We start from the raw sequence: 22,593 nt of genomic DNA, 5'->3' as shown, positions 1-22,593 counted from the left end.
GCTTGCGGGTTTGATCCCTGGCCATGAGCTGTGGTGTAGGCTGCAGATGCGGCTCGGATCCCGCGTTGCTGTGGCTCTGGCATAGGCCAGTGGCTATGGCTCCTATTGGATCCCTAGCCTGGGAACCTCCATATGCTGTGGGAGCAGCCCTAGAAAAGGCAAAAAGACACAAAAAAAAAAGAAAGAAAGAAATGAGCATGACATGAACAGCAAAATAACAACAGATAAAGGTTCTAAATACGAAACTCCCAAATCCTCAAATAATCTCTCTCACCCTTGGATTAAAGAGAGGCCCTAACGGCCTGAAACACACTTAAAATAAATAAGAATGATATTATATAAATTTTACAGTTACTAAAACATGAGATTTTAAGCTTGTAGGGGTCATCTCTGGCTCTTCAACTACAGAATTTTTTTTTTTTTTATTACATGATCAAAGAGCAGATTTTTCCCAAGATAATGTGTAAGGATGCCATGTTCACAACCCCTCATATCACCCAATTTTCTGCTTATCACCAGCATCTTTACAAACATGCCCAGTCTACCCATCCCTGGGGCTTTGAAAAAGGATTACTGAAGAAATCCTGGCCACACAGGAGCAGAGAACACTGTGGAACCGCATAAAATCCTCTGAGCCTACCCGTGTCTCCCCAAAGTGCCCCAATGGTGACTGTGCTCCAAAGCTCAACTCCACCTCGCTCTTCAAAGAGCCAAATTAATCCCAAGAGTCCTCCTCCCAACTGCAGAACTTTTACCGACACGACTGGCCCAGCAATTTCACTTAAAAATTAATAATGAGTGTGTTTCGAAACACGCTTTCTATACTGATGACCTACTTTTCTTATCAACAGCTGAGGGAAAGCCCACGGTGTATGACTGTTCAAACTTGCTAAGTCTGCTTCCACTACTTAGTCACATGCACTTTCTCTTGTAATAAAATTTTAATAATTCTTTGGCAATATACTTATACCAGGAAATGAAATCACTGGACTCCCAGATCTTTGTGTGTGTGTGTGTGTGTGTGTGTGTGTGTGTGTTCAAGGCATTTTATGTAGACCCTCATAAGGCCAGCCACAGGCAAAACTACCGATGTCAAAAAAACAAAGTTATCACCTTCAACTGAAGAATTTCCATTTTTCCGTTTTTCCTATATACCCTGGGCAGGCGGTGATTAAATAACATACTCATGACCACATTTCCAAGGGAAGGAGAGGAGGAACAACTGGCCTGGATGCAAGATAAGCTCATCCTGACACAGTCACCTAGCCACTAAATTGTTCCAATCCTGTGGCTGTTGGTTTCATCTATAAAATGGGAGACCTAAAGTAAATTATTTCTAGGGTCCATTATTGATTTGAATTATCATTAAATGCATTAATCTAAAGCTTTCAAGTCTATACAGAATGCTTCCTTCACTGAGATCCAGTCTACATCCCCCCAGTAAAATACGCACACAATTCAAGGATAAGGGAATGAGTTACCAGCACCCACAGGGTTATACACATAACACACATGCTCGGCTGTGAATGCTGAAGAGCTCTTTAGTCCCAGTCATTCATCACACATTTATTCAACAACTATTTGCCGAGCTCTGACCATGCGCAGGTGCAATGGTGAGCAAGGGGACAGGCCCAGCTCTCATGGAGCTGTGGAGCTGACAGTCTCCAGGAGGAGATGTCACAATCAAATATTCACACCCACGATACTGTGCACTGGGACAAATGCTGGGATGCAGGAGCACCTGGGGGCAGAGACTCAATAACCAGGGTGAAAAACCACGTCTTAAGTACAGCTCCCAAGAGCCTTCTCTTTATAAGTCGGGTGTCTACAAAGAGCAAAAACATAGGGATAATATTTAAATTACTTATTGCGCCTTTTCAGGTAAATACCTGGACCCATGGCTTTAAAATTAAGGTAATCTGTCCACAAAGGTGCCCAGCTCTTGAAGGTAAACAAATTGAAAGGTTATTTGAAAATGAAACTAACCCTGTTTGAAATAAAAATCTCCCTATGTTTCCAGAATTTTCAGAAATTCTTTAGAAACAGCAAAGCATACAGGCATACACAGCTCAAAGATATTGCAGGTTCAGTTTCATATCACCCCAATAAAGCAAATACCGAAATGAAGTGAGTCACATGAACTTATTGGTTTCCTGGTGCAAATAAAAGTTATGTTTACACTATACTGTGGTCTGTCAGGCATGCAACAGCATTATGTCTTAAAAAAAAAAAAAAACCACCAATGTGCATACCTTAATTCAAAAATACTTTATTGCGGAGTTCCCTTCGTGGCTCAGTGGTTGACGAATCCGACTAGGAACCATGAGGTTGCGGGTTTGGTCCCTGCCCTTGCTCAGTGGGTTAAGGATCCAGCGTTGCCGTGAGCTGTGGTGTAGGTTGCAGACATGGCTTGGATCCCATGTTGCTGTGGCTCTGGCATAGGCGGGCGGCTATGGCTCCGATTGGACCCCTAGCCTGGGAACCTCCATATGCTGCGGGAGCGGCCCAAGAAATTGCAAAAAAATAATAATAATAATACTTTATTGCTTGGGGGAAAAAGAAAAGCCACTTGTCATCTGAGTCTTTAGCAAGTTGTGATCTTTTTCTTGTGGAGGGTCCTGCCTGACGTTGATGGCTGCTGATTACCAGGATGGTGGTTGTTGAAGGTTGGGGTGGTTGTGGTAATTTCTTTTCTTTTCTTTTTTTATTTTGGCCTCGCCCACAGCACATGGAAGTCCTCGGGCCAGGGATTCAATCTGAACCACAGATGCTACAATGCCAGGTCCTTTAACCCACTGGACCACAGTGGACGCTCCCTTTTTTCTGTTTTTTTTTTTTTTTGGAGGTAATCTCTTAAAATAAGACAATAATGAAGTCTGCCGCAACCACTGACTCTTCCCTTCACAAAAGACTTCTCTGTAACATGCAAAGCTGTTGGATAGCATTTTACCCACACCAGAACTTTTTTCATAATTGGGATCAATCTCTCAAATCTTGCTTGCTTTATCAACTAAGATTATATAATAGTTTAAATCCTTTTTTGTCATTTCAACAATCTTCACAGCATCTTCACCAGGAGTAGAGTCTATCTCAAGTAATCACTTTCTCTGCATATCCATGAGAAGCAAATCCTCATCTGTTCAAATTTTATCATGAGACTGCAGCCATTCAGTCACATCTTCAGATGCCACTTCTAATTCTAGCTCTCTTGTTATTTCCACCACATCTGCAGTTACTTCCTCCTCTGAAGTCATCCATGACGGTTGGAATTAACTTTTTCCAAACTTCTGTTAATGTTGATACTGTGACCTCTTCCCATGAATCATGAATGATCTTAATGGCATCTAGAGTGGTGAATCTTTTTTTTTTTTTTTTTCCTAGGGCCGCGGCATATTGAGGTTCCCAGGCTAGGGGTCCAATCGGAGCTGTAGCTGCCAGCCTATGTCAGAGCCACAGCAACTCGGGATCCAACACTCATCCGAGCCTCACGGCAACGCCGGATCCTTGACCCACTGAGCAAAGCCAGGGATCGAACCCGCAACCTCATGGTTCCTAGTCGAATTCGTTAACCACCACTGTGCCACAACGTGAACTCCTAGAGTGGTGAATCTTTTCCAGGTTTTCAGTTGACTTTGTCCAGAACCATCAGAGGAATCACCACCTACGTCAGCTATAGCCTTACAAAATTTATTTCTTAAAAAATAAGACTTAAAAGTCAAAACTTTTTTTTTCCCTTTTTAGGGCCGCACCCACAGCATACAGAAGTTACCAAGCTAGGGGTCAAATCAAAGCTGCAGCTGCCCGTCTACACCATAGCTCATGGCAACCTAAGTTCTTAACCCACTGAGCAAGGCCAGGGATCAAATCTGCATCTTCATGGATACTAGTTGGGTTCGTTACTGCTGAGCTACAACAGGAACTCCCAAAACTACTACTTGATCCATGGGCTGCAGAATGGATATTGTGTTAGTGGCATGAAAACACCATTAATCTCATTGCACATCCCCACAGAAGCTCTGAAGTGACCAGGTGTGTTGTCAATAAGCAGTAATATTTTGAAAGGAATCTTTTTTTCTGAGCAACAGGTCTCAACAGTGGGCTTAAAATATTCAGTAAACCATGCTGTAAACAGATGTGCTGTCATCCATGCTTTGTTGTTCCACTGACAGAACACAGGCAGTAGATTTAGCATAAATCTTAAGGGCTCCGGGGTTTTCAGAACAGCAAGTAAGTAAGTACTTGCTTCAACTTCAAGTCACCAGCTGCATTAACCCTTGACAAGATTCAGCCTGTCCTTTGGAGCTCTGAAGCCAGGCACTGACTTCTCCTCTCTAGCTATGAAAGTCCCAGATGGCATCTTCGTCCATATAGAAGGCTCTCTCTCTATGATGAAAATCTGGTGTTTAGAGTAACCACCTTCATTACTGATCGCAGCCAGATCCTCCGGATCATTTGCTGCAGCTTCTCCCTCAGCACAGCTTCGCCTTACACTTTGATGCTGTGGAGACATCTTCTTTCCTTAAACCTCAGGAACCAACCCCTGCTAGCTTCAAACTTTTCCTCTGCAGCTCACTCACCTCTCTCAGCCTTTGCAGGAGTAAAGAGAGTTAGGGGCTGGCTCTGGATTAGGCTTTGGTTTAAGGGAATGTTATAGCTACTTCAATCTTTTCTCCAGACCACTAAAACGTCCTCCATATATCAGCAATTAGGCTGCTCTGCTTTCTTATCATTCATGTGTTCACTGGAGCAGCACTTTGAAGCCTAACCTTCAGCTCTTCTTGGCTTTCTACAGGTCTTCCTCACTAAGCTTAATCATTTCTAGCCTTTCTTTAAAGTGAGAGACATGAAACTCTTCCTTTCACTTGAACACTTAGAGGCCACTGTAGGGTTATTAACTGGCCTAATTTCAATATTATGTCACAGGGAATAGGGAGGCCTCAGCAGAGGGAAGGAAATGGCCAGAGAGTGGAACAAGTAGAAAACACATGTATTGGAATTCCTGCCCTGGTGCAGCAGAAATGAATCCGACTAGGAACCATGAGGTTGCGGGTTCAATCCCTGGCCTTGCTCAGTGGGTTAAGGATCCGGCATTGCCATGAGCTGTGGTGTAGGTCACAGACGCGGCTCAGATCCTGTGTTGCTGTGGCTGCGGCATAGGCCAGCAGCTGCAGTTCCGATTAGACCCCTAGCCTGAGAACCTCCACATGCCTTGGGTGCAGCCCTAAAAAGACAAAAGACAAAAACAAAACAAAACACATGTATTGATCATGCTCGCCATCTTAATGGGCATGGTTCATGATGCCCCAAAACAATTACAGTATTAACATCAAAGATTTCTGATCACAGATCATCATACCAAATATATAATGAAGAAGTGTGAAATACTGTGATAATTACCAAAATGTGACACAGAGACATGAAGTGAGTAAATGCTGGCAGAAAAAATGGCACTGACAGACTTGCTGGACACTGGATTGCCACCGACCTTCCTTTTGTAAAAAACACAGTATCAGAGTTCCTGTCCTGGCTCAGTGATTAACAAACCCGACTAGTATCCTTGAGGACGAGGTTTCAATCCCTGGCCTCACTCAGTAGGTTAAGGATCTGGCGTTGCCATGAGCTGTGGTGTGGGTTGCAAACATGGCTCAGATCCCGTGTGGCTGTGGCTGTGGTGTTAGTACAGCGGCTATAGCTCTGATACAACCCCTAGCCTGGGAACCTCTATATGCCGTGGGTGTGCCCCTCAGAAGGCAAAAGACAAATAAAACATCAAGTATCTGTGAAGTGCAAGTAAATGGAGTGGGCCTATACCTCTTGAAATCCTACTGCACCTTCAGACAAACCATTTTGTCTGTCTGATCCTTTGTGGTCAAATTGCAAACTATTTCCTTTTTAGCACACCCCTCTTCTAAAAGAGGAGGGAAAAAAGAATATAGGTATCTATAATAGAGTACGGGAAACTGTAAGAATGTAACATCACTGGGGAAACCATAGTTACTATCAAATACTTTACCACCACCTAACCCCTTCTGAAGCTCTCAGTTCCTGAAGGGGAAAACACCACCCTTCCCCATCTCCTTTGACCAATAAATACTCCAGGAAAGTGGAGACAAACAAATAAAGCCCACTTTCAGGAAGAAACATTTGGGCTAAGTATTTTGGGAGTATATTCTCTATTACTAGAAGCTTTTACCAGCCTTAGCTGGTAAAACTATAGCACTAACCATCTCCAATCCAACTTCCCTCCAAACTAGATGATGATTTCAAAAGAAAATCATAGCCCTTAATTTTTTATGTTAAATTACTCGGACTGCATAATAGTAACCAAAAGAGAGACTCCATATGCCTCAAATGAAAGCAGGAAGAATCTTTTTTTAAAGCACTTTGAGCAGAAGGCTAGCAGAAAGTCAGGGGGCTTCCTATACCTAACAGTACTCGTCTACGACACTACACTTACAACAACTAAACTACTTCTACAGTTTTTAATACTCTCTTAAAACAGCCAGAAGTAACACACAGAAACATAGCTCAAAACAACTTTTTGTGGTCATGTTACTCATATGACATAAACCAAAGGCTACAGGTTTTCAAATTTTAATAATGCACAAATGCACTCCTCAGTGATTCAACAGCTGAAATCATGCCCAATTCACCCCATCTGAACACACTCAGTTCCTGTCAATTTCTCAAGTGAAAAGAATGCAGGCACATTAAATCCTTGGAGATCAGGGAGCCACTGAAATAAGCTGAGACTTGCCCTGTGATTCCCCTGGGGCTGGGCCTCAGGGCCACTCAGTGTCCACTGCGGACACTGTACAGCCAGTCAACTGAAGGGTAAGAAACTCTAGGAGGAGTTCCCGTTGTGGCGCAGTGGTTAACGAATCTGACTAGGAACCATGAGGTTGCGAGTTTGATCCCTGGCTTTGCTCAGTGGGTTAAGGATCTGGCGTTGCCGTGAGCTGTAGTGTAGGTCGCAGACACAGCTCAGATCCTGCATTGCTGTGGCTCTGGCGTAGGCCGGTGGCTACAGCTCCAATTGGACCCCTAGCCTGGGAACCTCCATATGCCGTGGGTGTGGCCGTAGAAAAGACAAAAAGACAAAAGAAAAAAAGAAACTCAAGGAAAGCAGAAAGACAAGAAAGGGAAACTCAGTTCTTTCCATGGGCACCTTAACTTTAAATCCTCATCTGGATACAAATTAGGTTCTGCTCAAATCTGTTTTGACAAAAACTCTCCAGCTGAAGGCATACCTCCATTAGGATGTTACTCTATGGATTCTTTCTAAAGCCCAGACCACAAATCAGAGTCCTAAGAATGCCATCTACCAGTATTTTCAATTTATTCAAGAACTTAGTTAAGGAAATTTGCAATGAAGTACCAGTATGTGACAGTCACTCTATTTTTCATCAGAATTCATGCTTTAAATAACCAGAACTTGAAAATGTGCATTACAGATAAAACATGTTTCGGTAAATAAATGTGTGTATGTGCTAATGACATTTATTTAAATGCAAATGAGGAGTTCCCATCGTGGCGCAGTGGTTAACGAATCCGACTAGGAACCATGAGGTTGCGGGTTCGGTCCCTGCCCTTGCTCAGTGGGTTAACGATGTGGCGTTGCCGTGAGCTGTGGTGTAGGTTGCAGACGCGGCTCGGATCCCGCATTGCTGTGGCTCTGGCGTAGGCCGATGGCTACAGCTCCGATTCAACCCCTAGCCTGGGAACCTCCATATGCCGTGGGAGCAGCCCAAGAAATAGCAACAACAACAACAACAACAACAACAACAAACAAACAAAAAAGATAAATGCAAATGATAACATTAGCTTATTATAAGATAATTTAATAAGCAAGTGTTTACAATCAGCAGTCCTCTACACCGTAGAAAACCTCCTCTATTCCTTTCATCTTCTAGGGAAATGGGAAGACTAACAATTACTAACACAAGTGCCTGAGGTAAACCTGAAATCCAATTATTCAACTAACATTTACCAAGCATTCACTGAGTGCCAGGCAGCACTCTGAGAAGTGGAGGCACAAAAACTGCAAGATATTCTCTTGCCTTCAAGGAATGTGGCATATAGCAGTACTAATGGCCTATAGTATACTACTTTCACAAATTGGAAAATAATAATTCTTCTCTTTTTCTTTTTTGTCTTTAAGGGTGGCACCCTCGGCATACAGAGGTTTCCAGGCCAGGGTTCGAACAGGAACTGCAGCTGCCGGCCTGCGCCACAGTCACAGCAACAAAGGATCCTGAGCCCTGACTGCGACCTACCCCACAGCTCACGGCAAAGCCGGATCCTTAACCCACTGAGCGAGGCCAGGGATCCAACCCAAGTCCCCATAGATGCTAGTTGGGTTCACTAACCACTGAGTCACAAGAGGAACTCCAGAAAATAATAATTCCATACTTACACTTATGTTAAAATTTCTACTCGTTTAACCCAAAATGTAGTTTGTGTAAGCACAGAAATCACTAGTGACATCCACAAAATTCCATTTTTCACTACCTTTTTAACTCCATATCTAAACTATACTTACATTTCACTTCAACACACTGTATAAATTTATGTATATTCTGTTCTTACGACTTTCAACAATCTAGGCCATCTCCCCTATTCACCTCACACTACTCTTCCCCAGTTACACCTGCTCTGAGTCAGCCCAATGCTATTTTGCAAACCCTCAGGCACAGCCTCAACCCAGTGTCCCAGAGACACTGACTCCACCACCCTGTTCTCTCAACCCCCACTGAGTTCCGTTCCCACACAGAGAATTCAGCATCAAGAATTACATACTTGGGGGCTAAAGGAGGCTTGTAACACATTTTTAAAACTATTACACATTTAAAAAGTAAATCAAGGAGTTCTCTTGCAGCACAGCAGGCTAAAGACATAGCATTGTGATTGCAGTGGCGTGGGTTGCTACTGTGGCGCAGGTTCAATCCCTGGCCTGGGAACTTCCACATGCCTCGGGTGTGGCCAAAAAATAAGTTAAAAAAAAAAAAGGTAAATCAAAACATTAAGCCTGCCATTAACAGTTTATGAATAAGATTTTCTTCTAACTGCACTAGAAAAAACAAGAGTTCCCACTGTTGTGCAAGATTGGCAGCATCTCTGCAGCTCCAGGACACAGGTTTGATCTCCAGCGGGGTAGCAGTGGGTTAAAGGATCTGGCGTGGCTGCACCTGTGGCCAAGGTTGCAACTGTGGCTCAAATCTGATCCCTGGCCCAGGAACTCCATATGCTGCAGGGCACAAAGAAAAGAAAAGAGGGAGGGAGGGAGGAAGGAAGGGGAAAGTCCCTAATCCTTATTGCACTTAGCATCATAAAATGTTTGAATATGATGTTTTTGCAAACCAGACAATCCAAATGCTTCAAAGAGGTGATGATAAAAAGGAAAGATTATTTCCTCTTGTTTTAGGAAAGATGGAACTTTTTTTTCTAATTTGGGGGACCTATTTCAAGTGGTATTAGTTTGCTTTGTTTTCTTTTTTTGTTCATTGACAAATACATCTCTTAGGGTTTTTTATTTCTTTGTTTGTTTGTTTTGTCTTTTTGTCTTTTCAGGGCCGCACCCACCACATGGAGGTTCCCAGGCTAGGGGTCCAATTGGAGCTGTAGCCACCAGCCTACACCATAGCCACACCAGATCCGAGCCATATCTGCGACCTACACCACAGCTCACGGCAACGCCGGATCCTTAACCCACTGAGTGAGGCCAGAGATTGAACCCGCAACCTCATGGTTCCTAGTCAGATTTGTTTCCACGGCACCATGTCGGGAACTCCAAGATGGAACTTTTTATAAATGTGTATAAAGGGACAGAAATATAGATGGAGACCAGCATGTATACCTGGCCAATATAAGTTGCCCCAATTTATAACCATTATCCTGCCCAGATCTACTTCTCAAAAGTCATAGAAACCAAGTCACTGCTAAAACTTAAGACCCTATCAAGTTGTGGTTCCCAAATGAAAGGCTGGGGTGGGGGGGACTCATGAGTATTTTGACAGAAGCCAAGCAGATTCATTGTTCTGGAGGTAACAGGAGGAATCTTTCTCAGGCAGGCAAGGAAGGCTTCTTCCCAATTCCAGGTACCGGGGCTAGCCTTCTGTGTGGCTCTGTCTGATCCCAGTGCCTTCCCTCAGCTTTCCCCTTGTTACACAGACTACATGGCAAAATCTCAGAAAGGTGATGTTTATCAATAAGGACTCTCTTTTGTAAAAATATTAATATTGTACCTCTAAAAGGGTTAAAAGCCATGTGTGAAATAAGATAATACAAATAAAGCCCGCAGTAGTTCTAGTGCTGAGTAACAGTGGTAGTTACTCAGAGTAGTAACTATGGCCATCCAGGAGTACATTTGTAGAAATGAATATGAACCATTTGCTTTGTGAACTATTTAATAGAAATCAGCTTAACCAGGGAAGTGGAAGCTTTAAGCTGAGAGAGGAGGATGAACTCGGAGGGCTGCTTAGGCATGAGGCCTCTGGACACTATGCAGCCAGAACAGACAGGCAACTCTGGGGGTGGAGCAGCGTTCCTCGCTTCTTTTTCACATGACTCCCAGCTCTCAAGATCCAGAATTCATCTATCATCGTTAAAAGTTTATAAAAACCTGAGCTATTGGAGTTCCTGTTTGTGGCGCAGCGGAAACAAATCTGACTAGCAACTATGAGGTTTCGGGTTTGATCCCTGGCCTTGCTCAGTGGGTTAAGGATCCGAAGTTGCTGTGGTATAGGTTGCAGATGTGGCTCGGATCCCGCGTTGCTGTGGCTGTGGTATAGGCCAACAGCTACAGCCCCGATTCGACCCCTAGCTGGGAAACCTCCATATGCCGAGGGTGCAGCCCTAAAAAGACAAAAGACAAAAAAGAAGAAAAAAGAGGAGTTCCCATCGTGGCTCACTGGTTAACGAATCTGACTAGGAACCACGAAGTTGTGGGTTTGATCCCTGGCCTCACTCAATGGGTTAGGGATCCAGCATTGCCATGAGCTGTGGTGTAGGTCACAGACACAGCTTGGATCTGGCGTTGCTGTGGCTCTGGTGTTGGCCGGTGGCTACAGCTCCGACTGGACCCCTAGCCTGGAAACCTCCATGTGCCTCGAGTACGGCCCTAGAAAAAGGCAAAAAGACAGGAAAAAAAAGAAAAAAGAAACACAACCCAGTCCTGGGTTGGAGACTGAATGTACACACTGCCTTCAAAACAGAAGCTGTTTCTGCCCTCTCAACCATGCACTGTTAGAGGGCCACGTGACTCACAGCTATCCTTTGCAGGTAAGATGTATCATTTGTTCCACTTGACAGTGTAATTCAGCCAGTGCATGCAAGATATCTCTATACTGCAGAAGATCAAAGATGTCTCAGGGCTTAAATAAATAAATAAAGACTTCCAACTTCTCTTCCTTTGTAACACTGTAAAAGAACAGTGGTTCCAATAAGAACCGCCTGAAGGATGGTTACTCTATTTCTAAAACAGACAACATTCACCTTATTAAATATCACCCCAAAGAGCTGTGTGGCCAGCACTTGTTGGCTCTGGCCTCTCTTCCTGCTTGCCAAGAAAAACTAGGATGACAATGTTAAGCTAAAGACACTACTAACCGCAAAATTAATTCACCATCTAGCTTATAAAGTGACTAGTCTCCTAATAAATCCTTCTGCTTAATGGAGATGATAGCTAAAGTTTACACGTGTTTCTCAGTCACCACTCAGGCAGCATTTTGAGTTTTAATATTAATAAATCAGCCTCAATTCTTTAAGTTCCTAAGAATGAAAAGAATCAGAAAAGAATGCTTGACCATTATGAAAAGGAATTTAAGTAACTTTCATGTGAAGTAAGCAAATAATGGTGAGTAAACACTTCTCCGGGGGGGGGGCACTGTGAATTTTGTGAGGAACCCTGGCAATGTCAAGAGCGAAAAATACACTCCCAAAGGCTTCACGCTTCACTCCTTTCCCACGTGCTTATGGCCTTTCACGAAACAGAAAAACCATGGCTTTGTACATCCAGGACGAAGAGCTCAGAACACAGGGACATACATCTGAGTCCACAACAGGGCAAAAAAGGCTCTTACACTAAACTGCCAAGACCCAGAGTCCCAGTCTACCCTGGCTCCCCAGAGACAGAATGACCACACTGTGAAATGATGATCAACTTCTACTAGTCCCAGGGGGCTTTCACTATGCCTATCTGTGGTTCCAGCACTGGATGTGTGCAGCTCCTGTCCAAATTAGTGTTTTCATACAGATATGGCCTAATGGTGCTGCCTTTTGCAATGTTAACTAGTCTCTAAAATATTCGAGATCAGCCCTTACAATGACTGCATCTAATGGCCAGATTTTAAGATTGAGGGAACAAAAAGGGATCAATAAAATACAATCAAGGAACTTTATATTAAAACTAGGAAACTGAGTCTACCAAAGGCTTTTCCAGGAGACTTCATGTGTTTTTCAAGTTTCCCAAAACTGCATCTTAAAAGAAACACTGAAAATCTGGACTGGGCTTCATAGGTGAATACATGTACAATCTAAAGATGCGAGGGGAAAAAAAATGAGTACTAACTACCAATTGTAATGATGAACTGAAAGGGGTAAAGAGTGAGTAGGCTGAGTTTGTAAATCTGGCAAAAGACGTGGTGGAAGCTTAGGAGGGACTTGCTACACTGAGTCAAGGACTAAAAGTTAGGGAAATCACATCAGGTTCACACTTAAAAAAAAATCCATACTATAGTTTAAAGCCACATCACCAATAATAAGAATGAATCTGTACTACCCATGGAAGCTGAGGGGAGGGGGAAAGGGACAGTCAAGTTCCTGATCCTGAGAAAGGCTCTCAAGGCCTGTGACCAGAGTCCCCTCATCTAAGATGAGGAATAAGCCAGCTAGGTACTTTCTGCCCTGGCTGTGATTCAAACTCACCAGGGAGCTGGAGCCCAGGCAGCTGGATTTACCAAAGTCTCCAGCTGATCCTCAGGGGCATCAAGAATGGGGACCTCTGAGCCTGAGAAATAACCTTCCTGACCCCCTAAAATCATATATTCTTAAAAAGGTGGTGAGACACTGGGGCTAAAGGTCTGATCCATTATTCGAATTAAAAAAAAAAAAAAAAGAAAGAAATGCGGATAACTGCATGACCAAAGAAGGGGAAATACGTACTGTGAAATTACCACTTTCAGTCATACAAAATACAAGCCTCCCTCCTCCTGTCCTGATTCTCACTCTGACCCTTGCATTAATTTGATTTCTCTTTACTGTGACAAACAGGAAGAATAATTTTTGTCATTAATGTATGATTCAAATGACAGGCTTAATTTAACATCCCAAGACACTACAGAGGCCCTTTTCGCACACAGAATGTTACACTTTATCACAACGCTACCCTTCACATCATACTCGATCCCAGGAGCAACTCATACACTGCAGTGCAATCTCCTTGCAAGCCCTAACCAATCTTTTGCCAGGAACCAAACCTTTTTTCCTTAAAATAGACAGGCTGAACACAAACATAAGGCCTGAATAAGACAAGCTTTTCTGAAGACATTTCCAATTCAGATAAATGGCCAAAAATTGCCCCTTTTTTAACTCTACCTTCCTATCCTAAAGTTAAATACTTTTTTCCCTCTTCAATGATTCATCTTTGTTTCAAAGTCTAAAATGCTGAGGTAGGAGTGGGAATCCATACATTAAGCACTTAACACAAAAAATAAAATGTAGGAGCTCCCGTCGTGGCGCAGTGGTTAACAAATCCGACTAGGAACCATGAGGTTGCAGGTTCGGTCCCTGCCCTTGCTCAGTGAGTTATCAATCCAGAGTTGCCGTGAGCTGTGGTGTAGGTTGCAGACACGGCTCGGATCCCGCGTTGCTGTGGCTCTGGCGTAGGCCAGTGGCTACAGCTCCGATTAGACCCCTAGCCTGGGACCTCCATATGCCTCGGGAGCGGCCCAAAGAAATAGCAAAAAGACAAAAAAATAAATAAATAAATAAAATGTATTAAATACTCTATTTGACTCCCCCCAGTCCATTCATTAACAGACATTTAAGAGTAAAGACAGAGGGAACACAACTGTCTACTCAAAACCCAGCAAGGTATTCGTATTACAGAAGAAGAAACAGGCTCAAGGAGGTAGAGTCACTGACAAAATCATAATAGCTATTAAAAAGGGAAAGCGAGAGTGAAACCCACCTCATTCTGGCTCTGAAGGCCTACACCCTTCATTGCCTCAATTTCTCTAAAGAAAAACTCTTAAAGCAAGAAACTATGTAAGGTACAGACAGCTCGCTGAGTCTAATGAGACAAAGAACTGGAAATTTTTTTTTTTCCTTTACTACCTTGACACAATCCAACAACTTCAATGAACACACAAAAAAGAAAACATACCCCTATGTTGGGAGTATTGCCAACTGGTTTCCTCTAATTCTCAGGAAGATACTAGGTGAAGTTTTTGGGTTTTGTTTGATTTTGGTTTGGTTTTGGCTATGCCCACAGCATGTGGAAGTTCACTGGCCAGGGACGGAACCTGCGCCACAGCAGCAACCTGAGTTGTGCAATGACAATGCTGGATCCCTAACCCACTGTACCACAAGAGAACTCCTAAATGGAGTTTTTTTTTTTTTTTTTTAGTATAGTTGATTCACAATGTTGTGCCAATTTCTGCTGTACAGCAAACTGACCCAATTATACGTGTGTGTGTGTGTGTGTGTGTGTGTGTGTGTATTCTTTCTCTCATATCATCCCCCATCAGGGTCTATCCCACGAGACTGGATATAGTTCCCTGTGCTGTACAGTAGGATCTCATAGGCCATCCATTCTTTTTTCTTTTTTTTTTTGGTCTTTTTTTGCCATTTCTTGGGCCCCTTCTGCGGCATATGGAGGTTCCCAGGCTAGGGGTTGAATCGGAGCTGTAGCCACCGGCCTACGCCAGAGCCACAGCAACGCGGGATCCGAGCCGCGTCTGCAACCTACACCACAGCTCACCGCAACGCCACATCGTTAACCCACCGAGCAAGGGCAGGGATCCAACCCGCAACCTCATGGTTCCTAGTCGGATTCATTAACCACTGTGCCACGACGGGAACTCCCATCCATTCTAAATGTAACAGTTTGCATCTACTAAACCCAAACTCCCAGTCCATCCCTCCCCCTCAGCAACCACAGTCTGTTCTGGTGGAGTTTTTGTTTGTTTTTGTCTTTTCAAGGCCACACCCTTGGGCAGATGGAAGTTCCCAGGCTAGGGGTCAAATCAGAGCTGCAGCCACGGGCCTACACCACAGCTACAGCAATGCAGGATCCGAGCCAAATCTGCAACCTACATCAGAGCTCATGGCAACACTGGATCCTTAACCCACTGAGCAAGGCCAGGGATCGAACCCACATCCTCACAGATACTGGTCAGATCTGTTACCACTGAGCCAGTACGGGAATTCCAAGGTGGAGTATTTTTAATTAAAGTATTGATCAGATGCTCTGAGAGAAGCAAGAGCATGAACAAAAGAATAAAAAGAGGGAGTTCTCTGGTGGCTCAGTGAGTTGTCACTGCCATGGTTCTGGTTATAGCTGTGGTGTAGGTTCGATCACTGGCCCAGGAACTTCCAAATGTTGTGGGCCAAAAAAAAAAAAAAAAAAGGAAGGAAGTAAATCCCGACATACACCCCTCATCAGGCATGTTCCAGTACTGACTGACTCCGTACCACCAGGGCAGGCCCATCATATTCATGTGGCTAAATCATACCAAACCAAATGTGTTCCCTGGCCATCTGCCCTGCTGAGAAGGCTGTGCCTCAGTCATCACTGTTTATTAGGGGAAAAAAACCTGGACGAGAATGTTCTGCCCTCCAGAAAATGTTTCAAACACACAGTTTGCATCTGAGCAATCTGGGGGTAAGAGGTGGACCTGGGAGCCAGAAAGGCAGAGGGGAATTACCCCTGTACTTCATGTTATTTTAACATAGGCAGCAAAGGTGTAAATAATCACCAGAGAAAACCACTGACCAGAATCTTTCCAGTTGATTTCATTAAAAATAATCCTTCATTCAGCAAATATCCAATGAGTACTGGAGACCATGCTGTGAGCAAGAGATTTGCCTTCCATGTGAATATCTCACATGCTGCCTTCTACGGGAAGGCGGCTTTGAGACAGTCAGATTAAGTTCAGATCCAGGTCCTTGTAGCAGACAGGAGTGATGAATGTCCTATGCAAGAAGGCAGGGACAACACCTGCTCGCAAGGACTGAGGTTTCACAGAGAATCCCAAAGGACAAGAGGGGTTCATCAAATGGAAAGGAGGCCAAGGAGTAAGGGCCTGAGGGATCACAAGAGGATCTGAAGGCTCTAAGTTTCAGGGAGTGGCAATGGAAATGAAACCACAGGAAGAGGAGCAGGGAAAAATGGAGGAGGCTGGAATCAGAGCAACGCACATCCACAACCACATTAAGTCTGAACTTGAACCTCAGACAATGGGATGGGAGACCCCCAGAGGATTTAAACAGCGGAGGACATGTTCCCTGATGAATCCTTTTTGATCCAGAACTAATTCAAATATTTCCCTAATCCTTCCACATTTGGCTTTTAGTTTATAAAACCAAAATATTGATCGGGATGTAATTTAAAGTCTAAATAGAAAGTCATTATCAGTTCTAACTCCATTATGCATAAATTGAACTTCACCAAAATTATAAACTTCTATTCTTCAAAGGACAGGACACCATTAAGAAAATGAAAAGACAACTCAGAATTGTAGAAATTTTTCATAAATCATATATCTTATAAGGCACTTGTATCTAGAATATACAAAGAACTCATAACTTAACAACAAAAAGATAATCCAATTTAAAAATGAGCAAAGCATCTAAATAGAGATTTCTCCAAAGAAAATATACAACTGTCCATCCACTAATCATGTGAGAAGATGCTGGACATCATTAGCCATCAAGGAAATGTAAATCAAAGCCACAATGAAAAAGAAGAGTTCCCTGGTGGGCTAATGGTTATGACTCGGCACTGTCACCTCTGCTGCACGGGTTTGATCCCTGATCTGGGAACTAATATCCCATATCAAGCCACTACACCCCATGGCCAAAAAAAAAAACCCACAATGAGATATCACTTCAATCCACTAGGAATGGGTAAAATTGAAATGTCAGAGAATAGTAAGTGTTGGCAAGGAGGGAGAAAAACTGAAATCTTTATATAATGCCAGTGGAATTTTAAAATGATGCAGCTGCTTTGGAAAAGTCTAGCAGTTCCCCTAAGAGTTAAACAGAGAGGAACCAATATGACCCAGCAATTCCCCAAAGAAATGAAAACATATGCCCACACAAAAACTTGGACACAAATGTTCACATCAGCATTACTCACAATAGCCAAAAAAGAGAAACACCCAAATGTCCACCAACTGATGAACGAATAAATAAAATGTGGTATATCCATACAGTGGAATATTTTTCAATCAACAAAAAAGAAAGAAGTACTTATCCATGCTACAACATAAACCTTGAATACACTATGCCTAAAAAAAGACACAAAAGACCACATTTATATGAAAATAATTTTGAAATTTTCAAAACAGGGAAATCCACAGAGATAAAAAGTAGATTAGTGGTTGGTAGGGCAGGGGAGAGAGAAGAACTGGAGGAGGGGACTGCTAATGGGTATGGGTTTTTTTTTTTTTGCCTTCTTTTTATCTGTTGTTGTTGTTGTTGTTGCTATTTCTTGGGCCGCTCCCGCGGCATATGGAGGTTCCCAGGCTAGGGGTCTAATCGGAGCTGTAGCCACCGGCCTACGCCAGAGCCACAGCAACGCTGGATCCGAGCCGCGTCTGCAATCTACACCACAGCTCACCGCAACGCCGGATCGTTAACCCACTGAGCAAGGGCAGGGACCGAACCCGCAACCTCATGGTTCCTCGTCGGATTCGTTAACCACTGCACCACGACAGGAACTCCAGGGTATGGGGTTTTTTTATGGGCTGATGAAATGTTCTAAAATTGTAGTGATGACTGCACAACTCTGGGAATAGACTAAAAACCACTGAATTGTACACTTTAAATGGATGAACTGTATGGTATGTGAATTGTATCTCAATAGAGCAGTTATAAAACAAAAAAAGATTCACTATGCACCAATGAAATACAAAATAAGCTCTCAAAAGGAGTGTAGAATCTTGTTCACTCATTTTAAAGGATCCGAATTAGGACAATGAAAACCCAGAGAGATTCTATTACTTAACATTCTAGGTACTAGGTCATACTGAAATATTCATGAGTATTTCCATGTTTTAATAGAGAAAAGGCATCTTAAATTTAAAAAGACATACAAGTGTCAGAAAAGAGTACTCATAACAGAAATAGGATAACATAGGGAAGTCATCAAAAGGAAAACAAACATAGATTTGCACCGTGCATATGAAAGCGGCACCCAAATTTATTACTGTTCTACCTTGGAAAAAGGAATAGAAGGTAAAACAGCCTAGTTAATATCGTGTTTCTAAAGCACTGTTTGTGACAAATCAGAGCATTAATAATCTGCCATGATAGAGAACTGAATTTCCACATCCCCCCAGAAACATAACTAAGAATTGATCATTTATTCTTTTGAACATTCCATTTCATAGGCATTTGAGTGACTCTCCTATAGCTGGAGTGAATCTCAAAAGTGACAAACGTGTTAGCATAAAACCTAAATCAAAAAAATCCAAGCATTAAAAAAACAAAACGTCTAGGTATTTAAAAAGTTATCTGTCATGGGTGGGGGGCATGGGTGAAGGGAGTCAAGTACAAACTTCCAATTTTAAAATAACTAAGTCATGCGATGTAATGGATGCATGAGGACTATACTCAATAACAATATACTGTATATTTGAAAGTTGCCAAGAGAACAAATCTTAGAAGTTCTCATCACAAAGAAAAATTATAACTTTGTATGGTGACAAATGGTAGCTAGACTTATTGTGGTGGTCATTTCACAGTGTACACAAATACTGAATTACTAAATTGAGCACTTGAAATTAATATGATGTTACATATCAATTACACCCCAATTAAAAAAAAATGATACAGTAGCAATACACACCAAAAGTCCTATTTGTCAACTTGAAACTAATCCCAAATTATACATAAAAGTATTAGACACAACTGCTGATTAGCACAATCTGCAGGCAAAGTAACAAATGATCATGAAAAACTCAATACTGTATGCAGTGATATCTCATTGGTATGTGTCTATTAGACTCCATCAGGCTTTAATGCACTTTCCACAAATAATTAAAAACAAATATGGACAGAGCACATTCCAGGTATGTCAAAAAGGTGCATACTCAACCTTTATAACAATCTTTGTTCAATCCTCAGTACACAAAGACTAACATCTACTAAAAAAGACTGCACTCTGAGGTCTAATATACAATTCCTAGTATGATTTCACTTTACCCTCCTATTTATTTAGGCAACCTCTCAGACCGAACAGTTACTATTAGGCTTCATATCCAAACACTGCGACCCTGAAATGTACCTCCAAGCCAAAAAAAAAAAAAAATTAGTTTCCTTAAATTAGTTTTCTGAAATATACAGAATCAAGTCCCAAATAAGACATTTCTCATTTCTTCGGTTTTATAGGAAATGCAGAAAGTGAAGTAATATGAACAGATATTTGCCTTCACAACTGAACAGATGGTACAAAACAACTGCTTATACTTAATCATGTTTCTGTCTATTCTAGCAAGCCCTGGTGTCAGGAGAGAGTTCTGCCAGATAAGGACAATGAAATGTATTATTATATAGAGTGACTAAGAGCCGTACAAGTACTGCTTTAGAATGTAATTCCAGGCAGGAAGGCAGTGGTGAGAGGGCCTAATATTTTGTGGTAACTATTTCCAAAAGTAAATACATTCGCCACCCAGTACCAGTTGACAAACACATACTATGTTCAATTCCGTTTAAATGTCTCATAGGAAAGAAAGGCCTTCGTATCTTGCTCTCCTGGGGGAGATGAGCAACTTGCAATTTGCTTCTTACACTGAATCCCACGTTTGCAACATGTAGAGCAAGGACTTCAGACACCACAAAACAAGGACAGCCTACATTAAGGCCAAATATAGGATGTGATTCTAAACCACGATGCAGTAAAGCTACGTTTCCTTTTCCAGAGACCAAAACCCTTTGAACACTCCCAAAAAAGGACGGCAGGGCCAGCGCCTCCCTCCAAGAGGAAGCCCCTTTCTTCTCGGCTCTCCCGCAGCCTGCCACTTCCCCCAACACATTCAAATCATTTGAGAGACGGAGAGCTGGTGCTTGCGCGCCCGTACGCACAGGCGGGAGGGCTCAGTTCTGCATTTCCACCCTCAACATCTGAGCTCATCCTCAGTCATTTAGGCGCAGCGGAGCCCCACCTGCACCGCGCTCCTTTTTGCTGCGTCCCTCGCCAGCTGCTCCGCTATTAGGGGAGCGTATCTCTGAATCCTGGGTCCAAGCGGACGCTCCAGGCCCCCGACCCTATAGCGTTCCAGCCCCGTTCTTCCTCTCCCAACCCTCGCGCCCTCCCAGCCCAGCGCTCCCACCATGGGCTCATCCTCTTCCCAAGCCGCCCCCACCCACATCACTCCAGCTCTTGCCCTGCCCCGCCCTCCTCGACCCCCAATCCAGCTATTCAGGGCCCAGAGCCGGGCTCGTACCCCAAAGTAGGAAACCCCCAGGCCAGACCGCCGCCCTCGCCCCTCCTAAGCAAGGCCCAGCACGTCCCGGCCCCACGTGAGCCCAGCCCAGGGCCACCCCCCAACCCCCTAGCTCCCCAGGGCGACTCAAGCCCCGCCCCCAGGCCTGGAGCCCCCAGGCTTTGCGCCCTAGCCTCTGGCAGCCCCTCCCCACTCAAGACGCCACCCAACCAGGCGGATCCCTGACCCCTAAAAACCTCCCAGGGTAACCGAGTTCCTACTCGGTTCCTCACCAGCCAGAAGGGTTCTGGGCCCCTAAAAGTCTCCCCTGGGCAGCTTCCTCCCCATAAGGACCCGGGTTCACTCTCCCCATTCTGGGCAGCTCGGTCCTCAACTCCTTTCCCAACCAAATCCCAAGGCTCCCGCAGCAGCCCCGACCCTTGGCCCCAGCACACCCGCCCAAGCGGGCTCCTGGCCCAAGGATCCGCGCCGCGCGCGACCACGCCAGATAACCCTGTCCTCTCCACCGGGCCCTGCCCCACGCCCCGCCGGTTCCTGTCAGCCAGCGCCAGCACATGCTGAGAGGACAGGGTCTGTTCGCCCGCCCAGCTCGCTCCCAAGCTGCCCCGCCGGGCGCGCGCAGCTCACCAGGGCCGAGGTGCCTGAGGCGCCGCCGCCGCCGAAGTCCCCGCTGCAAAGCCCGGCGTAGCCTCCAACCGCTACCGCCTCCCGCCTGGCACTGAGCGCCGCGCGGGGGAGGGGCGCGGACAGCCGCCCCCGCCCCCGCCGCTGCACGCAGGCCCCGCCCCCGCGCCGCGCCGCGTCCAACCAGGGCTGCCCGGCTACGGCGCGCCACGCCCACTTCCGGGAGGGGAAGCCCGCTTCCCAGCCTGTGTTCCACGCCTTACTCTCCCTAGCGCCGCTTCTGGTCGCGCGGAGGTATGCAGGTGGACCGCGGAGGAAGGCGGTGCCCAAGCGCACGCACCTCCCACTAGTCCGCTCAGTGGCCGAAAGGCCACGCCCACTGCTCCTCAGGACCAGGAGTGGTGTCCTTTAGAGCTTCGCCCACTGACCTGCTTGGCTCTAGAAGGCCACATCCCCCGGCTCCTCAAAAATCCCCCCCGAGTCTCTTAAAACCAGAACATCAGCTGCTGTGCACCCCGCCCACTGCCCCATCCAAACCCTTCACCAGCCTCCTGGATCCCTAGGCCCAGCTACTCTCTCATTCCTTCATAACCAGCCCCTTGTCGTCACAAACCCCACCCCAACTTCTAGAAGCCCCGCCCATAGCCTAGCAATCCTATTCGCGGTATCTCAAGTCCCGCCCACTGCCCACTTTACAGCTTTAAAACTCCAAGCCCCGCCCAGAATTCTCGAGTCCCCGCCTCTGGTTCCCGAAGCTCCGCCTCTGCTGCCATTGCACCCTCCAACCACTTTTGTGGACTCCCGACGTTATGCTCCCCCTTCCACTATATTTGGTCACTTCGCTAGCACAAAGTGGGGGTCCCAGTGCTGTACCACACCAACATCCCCCACCACTACACAGGAGGGCCTAAGGTCTTGACCCCATTTCGCAGGTGAGGAAATGAAGGATATAGGGTCCCTCCCTTCCTCTTCCTGGCCAAAGTCTCTCACTTAATAACTGGGCAGCCCAAGCTTAAAAGAGCACCGGGATTCTTTCTCTGCTGCAGTCAGACTGTGTATCCTGGGGCAGTTCCCTTCGTCCTCTTGGCCTGAATTTCCTCATCTATAGCATGAAGTTTTCCTCTTTATAACCAGAGATCATTTCTCAAAAACCAAGTTCTAAAATGCCAATATTTGGAGAAACGGGGCCTGATGAACTGAAATGACCAAGCAGACCATCTGAAAGGATAGGACTTGCTTGCCCAAAGCAAGGCATCTTTGTTTTGTTTTTTAATAATTTTATTTTTTCCATTATAGTTGG

The 22,593-nt window shown here is 44.6% G+C and overlaps 1 protein-coding gene across 2 annotated transcripts in view; it reads right to left on the bottom strand.

The window, feature by feature from the left end:
• Positions 1-21,415, bottom strand: part of CORO1C (coronin 1C) — an 80,617-nt gene extending 59,202 nt beyond the window's left edge. The window contains exon 1 of one of the 2 annotated variants that reach the window (XM_047759746.1): positions 21,297-21,415. The gene's annotated coding sequence lies outside the window, so the exon portion shown is untranslated. The remainder of the gene's footprint in view (positions 1-21,296) is intronic. The other variant, XM_047759747.1, reaches the window with a different exon arrangement.
• Between the last annotated feature and the right edge of the window lie 1,178 nt (positions 21,416-22,593).

The sequence above is a fragment of the Phacochoerus africanus genome, chromosome 15, assembly GCF_016906955.1.
Source record: "Phacochoerus africanus isolate WHEZ1 chromosome 15, ROS_Pafr_v1, whole genome shotgun sequence".
NCBI classification, from domain to species: Eukaryota; Metazoa; Chordata; class Mammalia; order Artiodactyla; family Suidae; genus Phacochoerus; species Phacochoerus africanus.
This window is presented reverse-complemented; position numbering and strand designations above follow the sequence as displayed.